Source organism: Agelaius phoeniceus, chromosome 5 (genome assembly GCF_051311805.1).
Source record: "Agelaius phoeniceus isolate bAgePho1 chromosome 5, bAgePho1.hap1, whole genome shotgun sequence".
In the NCBI taxonomy this organism is placed as follows: Eukaryota; Metazoa; Chordata; class Aves; order Passeriformes; family Icteridae; genus Agelaius; species Agelaius phoeniceus.
In genome coordinates this window covers 21787399-21801877 of record NC_135269.1, presented here as the reverse complement: position 1 = coordinate 21801877, position 14479 = coordinate 21787399, and the positions used below count along the sequence as shown (strand labels likewise).

Below are 14479 nucleotides of genomic sequence, written 5' to 3'. Positions count from 1 at the left end.
GTGATTGACTACTCCAAATAGCACTTACAGCTACTATACTCAGTATAGAGCTTCTCATTTAACAATCAGTGTGTACTTCAAAGCTTTCAAAATATACCTGCACACCAGCAGATTCATGGAACCAGTAAGTAGGACAGAGAAGCACACCTCCCTTTTGCACTGAAGACTAGAAAAATATAACTGCAATTTGGTTTATTTAAGGGCAATTTTCAACAGCTAAAAAATTGAGTAAGGTGCAAAGGTCAGGAACAAAAGGTTATGGTGACATCAGACTAGGGACCTGTCACTAGTGGGGTTCCACAGGGCTCCATTCTTGGCCCTGTGCTCTTCAACATCTTCATAAATGGCTTGGATGCAGGACTGGAAGGGACACTAAGCGAGTTCACAGATGATACAGAACTGGCAGGAGCTGTTGCCTCCATTGAAGGCAGGAAGGCCCTGAAGAGAGACCTGCATAAATCAGAGGGCTGAGGAATCACCAGCTGTATGAAGTACAGTGATGGAAAGTGCTGGATTCTGCACCTGGGATGGGACTATCTTGGATGTACAGACAGACTGGGAAATATGATGCTGGAGAGCAGTGCCATGGAAAGGGAGCTGAGGGTCCTGGATCATGACAAGTTGAACATGAGCCAGCAGTGCCCTGGCAGCCAGGAGGGCCAACCCTGTCCTGGGGGGCATCAGGCACAGCACAGCCAGCCAGGCAAGGGAGGGATTGTCCTGCTCTGCTCTGCACTGGGGCAGCCTCACCTCCAGGGCTGGGGGCAGGTTTGGGAGCCACAAGAAAAATACTAAACTATCAGAAAGCACCCAAAATAGTGCCACAAAGATGATGAAGGGCCTTGAGGGGAAGCCATATGAGTATTGGCTGAGGTCAGTTGGTCTGTTCAGCCTGGGGGAGACTGAGGGGAGACCTCACTGCAGTTACAAGTTCCTCATGAGGGAAAGAGGAGGGGCAGACACTGATCTCATCTCTCTGGTGACCAGTGACAGAACCCAGGGAATGGCCTGAAGTTGTGTGAGGGGAGGTTTGTGTTGGATATCAGGAAAAGGTTTTTCACCAGGGGGTGGTTGGGCACTGGAACAGGCTCCCCAGGAAGTCATCACAGCACTGTGCCTGAAAAAGTTCAAAAAGCATTTGGACAATATTCTCAGGCACAAGGTGTGACTCTTGAGGATAGTCCTGTCCAGGGCCAGGAGTTGGACTTGATGATCCTTGTGGGTCCCTTCCTACTCTGCATATTCTGTCATTCTGTGAAGGTTGCTGATGTTTTGTCTTCAATTCAAAAGTCACATTAAATGAAAGGCATTGGAAAACCTCTTTCTCCCTCTCATCTCTTCATCATTAAACTGAAGTTCATGAGGCTCGTTTATATTCTGGATGAGTCAAGAATTTCTTGTAGAAGTGCAAACGGGGAAAAGTCCATGTTTGTGTTTAGAGAGAAAAAAAGTCAAAGATCAAAGTATTTTGGCACAAAACCAAACAATACATACTATTTTTGCCAAGTCATCTGAGAGCTGGTTTAGATCCCTGATGTCCCCAGCTTCTATGTAGGAAGTTCACTTCTTGAGCCACACCTCTTATCTAGTGTCTGTGGTTGTGGAATTATGGAAGCAAACTTCTTTTGTGAATTAGATAATGACAAAAAGAGAGCAACTACAACATGAAATATCACATGAGGCTACTCAAGCAAAATGCAAGAGAAGCTAGCTTTGAAGGTATACTGGCATACTCCACCCTGGCATACTCCCAGAAGCAGATGTGGGTATTCTTACAATATAAAGTTCCCATATTTCTGCTGGAAAATCCTCAAACATTTTGCAATACAACTTCTGACCATTGGTTTCAGCCATTGAGATGAGTCATCTGCTGTGGTGTGATTTCAAGGTTTACCTCAGAAACCCGGGTCCCTCCCCTGAAGATTCCCTCCCAGGTGTGTCAATCACCTCTCTTTTCCCCACCCTGACCCCTGCCGAGCCCCGTTTGTCAATCCTGGAATTCCAGAAGGGCGTGATTGGCAGATTCAAAAGATGCCTCCTACGCCCCAGGGGAGCATTGGGCCATCCAGGTGTCCTTTGTCCCTTAAGACCTCCTCTCAGGTACCTGGTTGGTGGGCTTCCTACCCCTTCCCTCCCCCTCTCCCCGGGGTTAAAAGAGGCAGCAACCACGCAGTCAAGAGTTCTGTTGGAGCTGTTGCTGGATTCAGAGACCTGTGGGCCAGAATAAAAACTCTGGATTGAAACCCTCCAGCAGAATCGACTCCTTTCCTTCACCGTCACCTGAAAGCTTCCTCGCCAGAGGTAAACCCCAGGAGCAGACCCTGTTACAGGGAGAAAGCTCCATCCCGCAGCCACCGGAGCTCCTGCGTGGCTGGACTTGTCTCCAGATGTGCCCAGCTGCAGTACACATCTAGCCAAAGGTGTCTCTGGGGTGAAAACACCACAGTGCTGCTATTTAGTTCAGCAGCAAGGGCCAGACAAGCTCAGGTACGTTCCGTTCAGCAATATTGGTAAATTCCAATAGTCATCCATCTCATACACAGGTATCTATTAATATTTAAATTTATATAAGAACTATCTATTAATATTTAAATTTATATAAGGACTATTTGAAATGCAAATGAGCTGGGAGGCATGTAACAAGCTTCTATTTACTTATGTTCAGACCTAGCTTTATGGTTATCACATTCTTCTACTGTTTTGTTTTTTTTTTAAGTGGTGAGGGAGTAAATTTTGCGTGAACACTGTCCTCAAACACAGATATTTTAAAAAAGCATTTTTTGTGTAACATGTTCTTGAAATTTTCAATGTAGGCTCACAAAAGTAAGTGAATGACGTTTTCTATCATAATGTGTTTCTATCATTAGAATGTGTTTCTAATAAATATCTCAAGAAATTCACATATGCAGCCTACAGCATAAAGCTCTGTAATTATCTGACAGCTACCTTTTGGATTTTTTTGTGTATTCCTTCTTGCTAAAGCCACAGTTGCCTGTTATCACTGCTCTGCTGTTTGCTTTGTTCAGTGAGCTTTTCAAGCTGGATGGCATCAACGTGGTGATGGAAGAAGATGCATCATAATGAAAAACCCCTTTTCTTCATCCTAAATGTCTCTTGAGTGCTCCCCTGATGTTATGAGACTGGGAGACCAACAAGAACAAATCAGAAAATGATTGTGTGTTTCAGAGCATGGTGGAGTTAACAGAGGAGTCACAGACTCAGAACTCCACGCACCGGTGTAGTTTGTGTGCCATGGTGATTATTAATAGTCCCTATGTATTAAGAGACTAATACAGATTTGGTGCTGGCTTGTGACTAAAAGAACAGCTGGCTGCAAGGAAGCCAAGCTCCCTCTCCAACAGCAATACAGACTGTTGCTGTCTATTCTCATATTTTGTGACTATAGAAGCCCATAGTGTCAGTGACAAACTCAATAAGCTATTTCAGATCCCATCAGGCAGCTCTGCTGTTTCCAAATTTCCAGGGGATAGCTTCCAAGTTCACCAACCTTCTCCTCTTTTTATGCAGAATGGGAGGGATGAAGACCTTTTGAATAAATCATATTTGAAATTTCTAGGCCAAACCATTCATGAGCATGACAGAAAAGCAAGAATTACTTCATATTGTTCCAGATATGATTGACATCAAAAATTTCAAGCGCCCTATTTTACAGGCTGTTTCTCTGCTTTTCTTTCAGTGTACCCACAAATAAATTACCCCCCTTCTGGAGACTATACACGTGACAAACTTTTCAGAATATGAAGTGAGGCAAACTGTAAATTCTCAGAAATTCTGCCAGTGAGTGCTTTGGAGGTGCCTTCATATATTATCTAATTAATGGACTTTTAAATTAAACTGGCTCAGAATAAATAAATTCTCACTACAATCTTAATTATGCAGAGGTTACTTCTTCTCACTAATCAAAATCTTGACTGAAGCCCAAGTATTCACAACAGGTCATCATGATCTGAATCAGTGAGTTGTCACAGGTGGGATGCTAAATTGTCCTTCCTTCATTACATTTAATGAAAATGTGTGTGCCGAGGAAATTGCTTTGAATAGAGATGAACAATTAAGAGAGCCAAATGTATATAGGCAGGGGGGAGCAAAAAGTGTTCCTGCTGAATGTGTTGGATGTGTTTAGGCAAGCTTCTCATTTCAAAGCAAAATTCCTGTTGCTTTGGTTTCTAGATTGTAACAGCAGAGCAGAAGCAACTCTGCTGGGATACAAACCTTCAGGGAGGGAAGAATAAGAAAGATACTCCCAAGAGAAAAGGAGGGTAGGAACAGGGAGAAGGAGTTGCAACAGTGAAATGAAGATTAGAGGAGAAGGGACAGCAAATTTATGAGAAGGGAAGATGAGTAGAAAGAATGCAGAAGGGTCACAGAATGATTGTAGTTGCAGCTGCCAAATTGGGAAAATCTTTATTTAATTCTTTTTTTTTTTTATGTGTACACAGAATGCACATAGTCTGTCTGTGTGACTTCAAATTCCTTCCCCCAATGACTGTTGAACCTGCTGCCTGGTTTCAATCCAATTTAATAAAAAATGAAAGAGACATAGAGGATAATTAAGTTCTTAATTTTTAAATGCAAATAGCTGCCAAGGAAGAAGAGACTTTGAGAGCCATAAATGTAAGAATAACTGAAAGAGAAGTCAACATTTTACTGGAGTGTAGAGAATCCATGCAGAATTCATCATGGATCGATTACCCAAACACATGCAACTCTTCAATCAGAAGTTATATTCCCCTGGAAATTGCAGCTGAGCACAGTACACAAATCCAAATAGCTTTTTCTGGTATTCATTTCTTTGTTATCATAAATGAAAACTCAAGTAGCCTCTCTGGGTTTTTGAAATTATGTTGATAGAAGGACTAAGTTTTTCAGGGTTGTGGGCTCTACAATGAGTGTGTAGCCCAAGAATTCTTCCTCAGACATAGAAACTACCTTTTGGATGTGATTACTGCTGACAATGTACAAAGGAGTTCCACATACCTGTGTTTAGGACTGCCATAGCATATATCTACTTAAAAATGCAAAATTGCAGACAGCAAAGTAAGCTCTCAAGTTGCTGACACTTAAATGGCTACATATAAAGGAATACATAGCTTAACATGAAACCAAGGTGAGGTATTTCTCTATATACTCGTACAGATACACTCCTGGTAAATTCCAGTTAAGTTAATTATAAATATTTACAAAAAAGCTTGCAATTTTCAGCCAACTGCTACGTGATCATAACAGACACAAACCTTGCACTAATTTGGTTTACTTTGCTAGAAGAGATTTAAGCACTCTGGATGAGATTCTCAGGTAGTGAAAACCACTGTTTCTGTGATGATTTTCATTAATGATGCCAATTAACATTAGCAGAGAATGTCCCTTCTTTTGTTTATTCACCATGTCTCTCATTATCCCTCATCACGGCTCCTAATATGGATACAGCCTAATGAAAAATATTCAGTTCATACAAAACAACAAGAGAAACCCACATACCCACCAGCTGCATTTCTTTCCCTCTGCCCTTTATCCAGTTTTAATTTTCATAAAGGAAATAAACTATAAAACCCTGAAAGGAGTCAGGGCTTTCTGCAAAGAAAACACTGCTACAGGCACATTGTATGACTGCTAGATAATTCATACAAACTTTCAAGGCCACAGGAGTATATTGGTCCTTTAGCTCCAAAAGAGCTACACAGTTCATCATTCTCTCCTTCCTCAATTTACAATACCCAGAATCCAGGTTTTTTTCCCTCTCCCAGTTTCTAAATATGCTTGTAATTACTATACTAGCCCCTTTCCTATTTCTAGAATATTGTGTCTGGGGTTTCAAAGACATAAGGGAGTTAGATGCATGACTCTCTGAGGCTGCTTTAAAACTTCAGCTTATGGCACTCAGAGATTATTTATTAGGCAGTGTGTACATACATCCCATATAGGCTCATAAAACATGTTGCTAAACCCAAACTTCCATACGTGAACTCTCCCTAAATTATATCTTCTATGCATTTCATAATTCAAATGGATTGGATTGATCACTCTGAGTCTAATAGATATAGTATTGTGCTGCTTCACCACATAATACTGTACAAGATTTGACCATCCTCTGACATAACCAAAATAATCCTCTGATTATAGTCCATCCAGAGTCCTTTACAACCTCTTTGAGAAAAACCTGTAATTGAAGTCCAATGGTATACTTCTTTCAGAACCAAAGAAAGAGCAGCAGAAAGCTTATAAAGGAAAAATAAATTAAGAAACTGTGGTGGTAAATGATGGAGGGTTATGTAGCAATGGGGTACATGGTGACAGATTGCAAACTGTTCATCTTCAGCCATTCTGACTTTTTTGAGCAGTAGAATGTCTGTAAAGCAAGATAATGGTTTTCTGATCACTAGCTGGACTGTAGCAAAATGCATAACAGCCATAACTCTTCTAGTGAAGCTTTTTGTTTGGGAATAATGCAAATTATCCTCATTACAATCAGATGGGATGGTTGTTAATATCTTTGCATAATTAGAAGCTATTTTCCTTAAATACAGTTTATGCATGAACTTTCCAAGGAGATTTATCTACTGGGGTAACACTGAGTGATTTTCATCTAGAGGGACATGCTGAAGGTTACACAATTCAACATTTTAATTTAGTTTTAAAGATGAACCACCTCACACCCTACTTAAGGTAAGAATTTTGATCCCAATCCAGGTATGTGCAAAGGGCACTTTGCTAAATTCAAGTGCATGAGTGTTCCCAAGGGCAAACATGCCAAAATGAATTTCAAAGCCATAAATGATCAGCACCCAGCAGGAATTATGCCCCCTCACTGCAATATTGAAGTGCTTCCTATGCAATTGAGTTCACACGAGGTGTCAGGTGGAGTCTCTTGTTTTGCAGATAAGCCCCCCTTTGCTTTCAGAATAAATCACTTCTAGGACTAACTATGAAGAATAAAAAATTATTGGTGAGAGAGAATCTTAAGGGATTTGATCCAACGTCTGTTAAAATATTCTTGAGCAATGTATTGTGTCCACTTTAGTCCCAGCAAAGCCAGTGACAATAAAATATTTTCAAGGCTCTATTTCCCCTATTCTGCATTCAAGCAAGACCTAGGATCAAAATTGCAATTCTCTGCCTCTCTTGGCTACTAACTTTTGTGCAGAAGAGCACAGTTCTGCCTGGGGCCTCTGAAATGCCAAGGCCAAAGAGTAGGTCTGCACCCAAGTAGTTGTATCAACTTCAGGGGTGCTTCTGAGCATAAACCTGGAGGGTAGAAACGTTTGGGATTGAAACAGGTGATGTGGGTCAGTATAAAACAACAAATCTCATAGCATAAACTAGACACAAAGAAAAGTTTTTCAGGACAATGCATGCTCTGAGCAGAAAGCCCATCAAGTGACAACAGACAGGACAATTGCCCCGACTACTTGAATTTTGAAATCATCATTGCTCAGCCATGCTGGTGAGACCTCTCTTAGCCAGAGCTACCAAGATCAGTGTGATTTTATTTGGTTTGGCATTTGTTTTGTGGTTGTTGTTTTTTTCTTTCCCATATAAATGGCTTCAGCTGTCCATGAGACTGTAGTTATTGTTTGTTATCCTTGCACAGCTCGTGCCTAAGTACTTCTAAGGACAAAAGAATGTCTACCATAAGGCAGGAAGATAAAACAAAATGGTGTTCTTTAAAATAACAAAAAAGGCCTGAAATAGGGTTTGAGATCTCTTGTGAAATCATCAACCTTGACTGTGAACCCTGCAATGAAGTGAGTTTTTGGTAAGGATGGTGAACACAAAGTATGGCAGCAAAGGAGGGACAGTCTGCCTTCTTCCCACATGGTGCCTTGGGCAGGGGGACAAGCTGCTGCAGACAAGCACCCAATGATGCTTCAAATGTGACAACTCACCCTTTCTGGGAAATAAAATATCCCAACTTGATCTTCAGAGGAAGAGGTTTCCCTTTGTAATGGACCAAGAACAGTCAAAGAAGTTGAAAAAAATAAAAACAATAGGGAAATCACAGCAGTTAAGAAGGACTGTGGAGGGAGGGGATATTCATTCAGGGAAAATTAGATGAAAGAGTGTGGGTGGCTGCTGTGAGATCCTGATTATAGTACCTGCCTCTGGAATGATTTGCTACAGATCTATGAGCAGCTTTTATGACATAGTTTTCCCAGTCATTTTCTTGATCTCACGATGGCCTTAGGTTTGGGAGCATAGTGGCAAGTAGAATCTGTGCTGCTTTCATTTCAAGGAACAGGAAATTTTGCTACTGCCTATCTGCTGTTCAGAGAAAGTAGACTTTGTCACTCCCAATTTCTCCACAAGGGTTTTGGTGGAACTGTGATGCAGAGGTATCTGCCACAGGGAGCGTGCCATGTCCCATCCCTTCCTCTGCCAGGATGCTGGCTGGGATGAGACATTTCTTGGGAGCAAGAGGCTCCAAAGATATGACAGGACCACTGAACCTGCTAGGAGGTCCTGCCTTTCCTTTAAGCTCTTGAAGGTATGAAGAAGGCCTCCAGAGGTGAGAAAGGAAAGGCTCTCTCACAGAGTTTGCAAAGCATGCTCTTCCCAGTGGCCCCAAAGGGAAATTTGAACCTCTGAGCTGGAGCATTAATTGCCAGAGTTAAGACTGGGTAAGATAAAGAAAGAAATGACATTGTATATTTAAACCTGTCTTTTCATATCTCTCTGGACATAATGTGACTTGACATCACATCCTCATCCAACAGAGCACCCAGAGATGGCAGTGGAAATAGCTTGTGTGAGCACTTGGAGACACTGAAACCCCTAAGTACATCAGGGGCTCAGCAAGTTAAAGGGCAGCTCAAGATCCCAGCACAAGCACTGCCCACAGCTGAAGTGAGATGAAGAGGCTGCCTTCTGGGGATGTCATTCAGGGTCATGAGGTGGCATTCACACAGAAATCAAGAGGCCTTGGAAAATCTTCCTGCTGTGACCAAAAGCACTGGACAGAGAACAAACCCTTTAGGAGCCAGACATGGCCTTATGGGACACAAGAGATGGCAGGAGGTGCTGGCAGCTGCCAAGGTACCTGTGGTATAGCAGGAGCTGGGGTTGGGGCCAGACAATATGGCCAGGACTCATGTCACTGCTTCAAAACCTGCCACCTATCTCCAGTCTGCCTGATTCCTGTGGAACATCAGGCAGCTGTGAGATCTGGTGCATGGTTATAGCTTACATCTCTCTGTAAAAATGGACCAGTGTATAATGGGTATTGAAGGGAAAAACTGCACCATTCATGTTGTTTAAAGTAGCTTGGTACTGTGACAGTGTGTTGTTTTACTTAATGACATGTAATTAACTGCCAGTCAACTATATATTCAGGATCAATATCAGCAATACAATGGGTAAATAAGATCAGGCTCTTAAAAAATAGTACTGTGCAAACTCGATTTTGCAGCATCTTTTTACAACTAGTCCAAATTTTCAAACTGTGCATCCGCCGGTAGGATCCCTCATCACATGAAGGACATGCAAGTTTCCCTCTTCCTTTGGGGGCTACAGGTGCTTGAGTGTTTAGATGTATCCTTATCCCTCCCAACAACCTGTAAGTGCTGATGCAAAAGCGCCCCATGAGGCCACACACCTTTGAACCCCTATGTACCAGGCTGCTCCAGGGGGGCTGTGAGTGTGCATCTCCCTCTGGCATGGGATGAGGTCACAATCCCACAAGGGTCAACTCCTTGCACAGTCAGACTAAGTTTTTTTGCCATCAACTGTGCCTTGTACAAGCTATTTTGGTACAGTGAATATGCAAGATGATGTAATGTGTTTTGTTTGCTGACTTGTTTCTTTTAACTACTCAACAAATGTTTGCACTCTGTTGTTTTGCAGATTCAATTTTTAAAGTTAATAGGGAAAAACTCACTTGGCTAAGTCATGTTTGTGGTCTCTCCTGGTCACTGGCTAAGAGTGCAGTGTGTGTGAGAGGAGAAGAAATCATGTGGGAGAGAAAGAACTTGTTTCTTTTACATTAGAGAGGATATTCTCTAAATCATAGTTGCATTTTCGGTGTCTGGAAGAAAAGATGCTTCCTTCTATTGCAATTCTTCCATATGAATGTAAATATTTAATTCCTCATAATCTCAGTACCTGTTTTTTTAAAATGTGACTTTAATAAAAAGATATTTTCCTTCAAGTGGGTTGTTTAATCTTAAGTGAGAAATTGAATGGATGTAATATAGAATATAGTAAGGTAATGATTTTAAAATAGCCCCATCAAACCAGTTATTGTCCTGAGGTGTTAAAAATAAATGAAAATGAACTGACTGTGTAATGCTCATATTTACTGTCTTCTTACTGTAACTGCTAAAGGTTCCTGTGTCTGTATGGTCTTCTGGTAACCCTCTTTGCCCCCTGACTTAAGAAAGCCAAATATATGTGTGCTTATTCAAAATCCCAAAGCAGAGGAGTTTTATGAACAGGAGAAAAAGGGAAGGGGCTGTAGTCACAGTAGGGATAAAGCACTGGGGGCACATGACAGACCTCAGGTGAAACGTGCTCTTCCTCCCATTTCCAGTGCGTGATCCACTACAAAGTCCCACATCAGGGCCTGGTTTCACTCAGACGTGTAATGTTGGACAAAGTGAGAACAAGAGCTGTTAGAAATACCATGTCTCCTGAGCTTTTGGGCCAAAGCTATCAGCTACATTTTAGCTATTCAAGGGGATAGTTCCAGATGCAGCTCTTGGAATGGTTCTGCTGCTTATAGTGCTGCTCTGTGCCCAGGGACTGGGGCATGTGTTGAATAGGCTTGCAGTAGGCATCTCTGAAAGCCAAGATGCAATCACTTTGTAAAATTAAAGCTCATTTCCTCCACTGTTAAAGACAATGTACACGATCACTGCCACCAAGTGATTATATTTAAAGTCAAAGGATGCAGAGGGAATGCCAATTCTTTTGGTCTGCATTCAATCACAGCTGCGAGGGATTAAGGGTTGTTTAAAAATCTCTTAAATGCCTGCCAAAAGTTGCCAATCACTAGAACCAATAGGTGCTTATCATTCCATGCATTGTTCGAGATATTAGAAATTACACAGCCACAAATGACCGCATTCTTCACACAAAAGAAGTGTGTGGGAAGTCCAGCAAAAAGGATTTGAGGGCCTTCCATCCACTTTTACTATGTTCATTGCTGGAAGCCTTTTCATCTGCATCTTCGAGCATCTGCACAGGAGCAAATATTAGCCCAAATTGTTCTGTGGCTAGACCCAGCAAGCCTGTCGAGCCTGAGTTTAACCTGGAAAAATCTACAGAGAAAGTGAAGAGTAGAAAGAAAGTTGTGTTCCTTTCCCTTCACCTCTTTATATATGTATATGCATCTGTGTCTATGCTTTAGGCCGCAGCACTTCATATTTTCTTTAGAACCCATTTTCTAAAATGTGCAATTTTCAAGCAGACCATCACTTCTCTCTGCAAAACTTTGCAAAAATTAAGTTTCTTCTTTTAAGCAAGATGAAGGGAAAATTGATAGTTTTGCAAAGTAGATAAGCAAAGTAAAGGTACATAGCACCAGAGTAACTGGCAGTGCTGAGTAGAAATTGTAGGGTTCATGTGAAGTCATATAACAGACTTCAGGATTCAAAGGAGTTTCAATTTCACCCCTCTCTTTTCTCTTGGTTAGCCTTCTCCATAACAAGCTGCATTTTCAGGTGAAGATGCTTTTCCACTTCATTGTTGGCTGACAGGTGTATTTTTGTGAGAACAGTTGAGGAAAATCTGTTCAATTTTCTCAGCTCTGGGAGAAGAGCCCTATTTACTCATCTCACTGGGTTTTGTATCACTTCCTGCAGCAGCCTGAAAAGAACTCCCCTCAGCACGAAAAGAAAATCACCACAGTTTCTTTCCCTCCTTACTTACAGATAATTAAAAAACTCCTAAATCTGCAGCTCAGGGTGTCTGTTGTGAGGTTGCATAAGGTGCCACGTCCATGTTCAGCCTGCAGAGAATGGGCTAGATAAGGAAATCTGAAAGACTTAAATGTTGCTCACAGTCAATCAGCATCAACCAGGAATTTCGGCAGACCTAATCGACCTTTTGTGACACCACAATGAATATAGCTCTGCCCAAAATAGCTGCCTCTGGGACAATTTGCATGATAGATATGCATGCATTCACATCAAACTGAGCAGCTTCAGATGGAGAAGCTTAAAAGCTCAAGTGGTGAAACTTTTAATAACTCATTTCAGCTTCCTGCCCCCAACTTTTCCATTAATATTCCCACATTCTCTCCCCTTTAAATAGGAACGTTAAGTGCAAATAAATAAAACATTAGGCTGATAAAATTACTTATATTGTGGCAGCAGCTGGAGGCCCTGATAAATACCTCGTGATTCTAGGTCCTGTATGAACAGGCAGCACAGAGACAAGTGCTGGCTCCAGAGACAGAAAGCTGAAGTTTCTGACAAGGTGCAAGCAGCCAATGGGGAGGGAGGTGAGGAAAGATGGAACAGAACAGGCAGCTGTATTTTCTTCCATTAGTAAACATGGAACACTTTGGGGGTTTTCACTTTATGTTCTTTATTTGTATAAGTAGACGTAAGCTATTATTTATTGCACTATATATTGTAATTGAAGATTCTTTGAACACACTGGGTGTTATGAAAAACGACTTTTCAGAATTACAGGTTGGGTGCCAGAAGCTTAATACTACTTTGGACTCCTGTTTGCTATTTGTCAACAGGGGAAGAAATTTCTGAATGTAGCTGTTCAGAAAAGCTATTAACATGACTTCTGGACTGTGTTTTTAATTATCCAAGTAGAATTTGCATAAACAAGCTGGACAGTCAGTGAAAGAATTGTCACAGTAACATGGGTCAGAATATTGCAGCAAAAGGCACAGTTGCAAGTGTTCCAGGGTGCTGGGAGCAGGCAGTCAGTGCTGGTCACAGAACCTGACAAATTGGATTTGTAACCCCATATTCTGTTGGAACACACACAGGGAAAAGAGAACATTTGAATTTTTATGCAACCTAATGTTTCTGGATGAAGAATTCCATCTTTGTGATCTCTCTTAACTGCACAAGTTGCAGTAGGAGCCTTCTGTTATATGGTCACTGTAGTACATGGTAGAGATAATTAATGCTATTTATGTATAACATATTGTAAAATCCCAGCTATGTCTTTGACCACCTGGCCCCAGACCTTAAGATAATATCAAGTCTGTTAACGTATGAATGAAACCTTCCTGAGCCATGATCACTGACTTCCCTGCAATGTCCGGGCCACTCAAGAGTGATCTGCTCTTGGAGATTGCATCTACTACTGGGCGCCACCCTTTACATGGGAATACTGACTTCTCCGAGTGCTCTGACATCATCCAGACACCTGGAACCGGACTTTTGTCTACCCCTGCACATGTATGGCCCCAGTTCTGCATGTGAAGGGACACAAAGGAACATTCAGTCATTTCTGCCCCAGGCAGAATAAACTGTGTATAAGCTCGCTGGGAGAAGCAGTCGGTGTGAACAGGGGGAGACTCTGACATTCGGGGCTCAGATCGATTTGTTCACCCAGTGCCGAAACCCGGGCTTGACGCTGACTATTGGCTGTGGTGGTTGTTTTTCGAAATTCTATTTTGCTGATGATCTAATAAATCATTGCTACATTTTCTTATAAATTTGGCTTCCAATTTGATCATTTATAACAGTCAGTAGGAAAATGTATATAGGCTGGTGGCTGGAGTAGAAGAGAAAAGTAGAGTATTTGTCCTTTTGCTTAAGAGAGACATTTCTACAGACAATCTAAACAGAGTAATATATTATAATCATTGGTACTTGACAGTGGCTATTGCTATTATCCAATATTAACTTGCAAAGAAACTTGCATCAATCTTTGGCCTCCTTTTTTAAATAAAAGAAATGTCTCTGATCACTCTGTCAGTCCATTAATACAAAAAAAAAAAATCCAGAGCTATTCTCTCTTAATGCATCTTACTTTGAGAAAGATGTCTCAGCTATGTTTTGATCATTCAAGCTTCACTAAAATACATGCTCAGAAAGAGCTTTTCAGTGTTGCCTATGAGCAAATCTGCCATGTGAGCCCTGTCCAAAGAAGCACACCCTCATCCATGCCCTCCAGGGCAACAAAGGCTTCAGTTGGAGGTTTCATATTCTGAAATTACTGTAAATCCAGTCACGAGACACGAGTCAGTGAAAACCCAGGCTTTGTTAGCCATACTGCCCACAGGGCCAGCTTGATTTTTAATATGAGGATGAAAAAAAGCTATTAAAAACCTGACTTTATACTCTGAAATTGGTTCTTTTCTGTGCTGTGTGAAAATTTGCATGTGGTTATGCTAATCTGGGTTTCCCAGTATGGGAGCTGCATATCCTGCTTAATGGTAACCACACTTAAGAACGAGACTCTGAGATCTCCTCAGTGCTGAACTCTTTTGAAAAACTGCAGACTTTTATTTTGGGAGCCTAATAAAGACTTAGAAGTCCAACTCCTGGCA

General features: G+C 41.5%; 1 long non-coding RNA gene across 1 annotated transcript in view; it reads left to right on the top strand.

Annotated features, from left to right (window-relative positions):
* The first annotated feature begins 624 nt into the window (after positions 1 to 624).
* LOC143694110 (uncharacterized) overlaps positions 625 to 14479 on the top strand; it is a 502521-nt gene continuing 488666 nt past the window's right edge. The window contains exon 1 of the long non-coding RNA XR_013182339.1: positions 625 to 768. This is a non-coding gene — a long non-coding RNA (uncharacterized LOC143694110). The remainder of the gene's footprint in view (positions 769 to 14479) is intronic.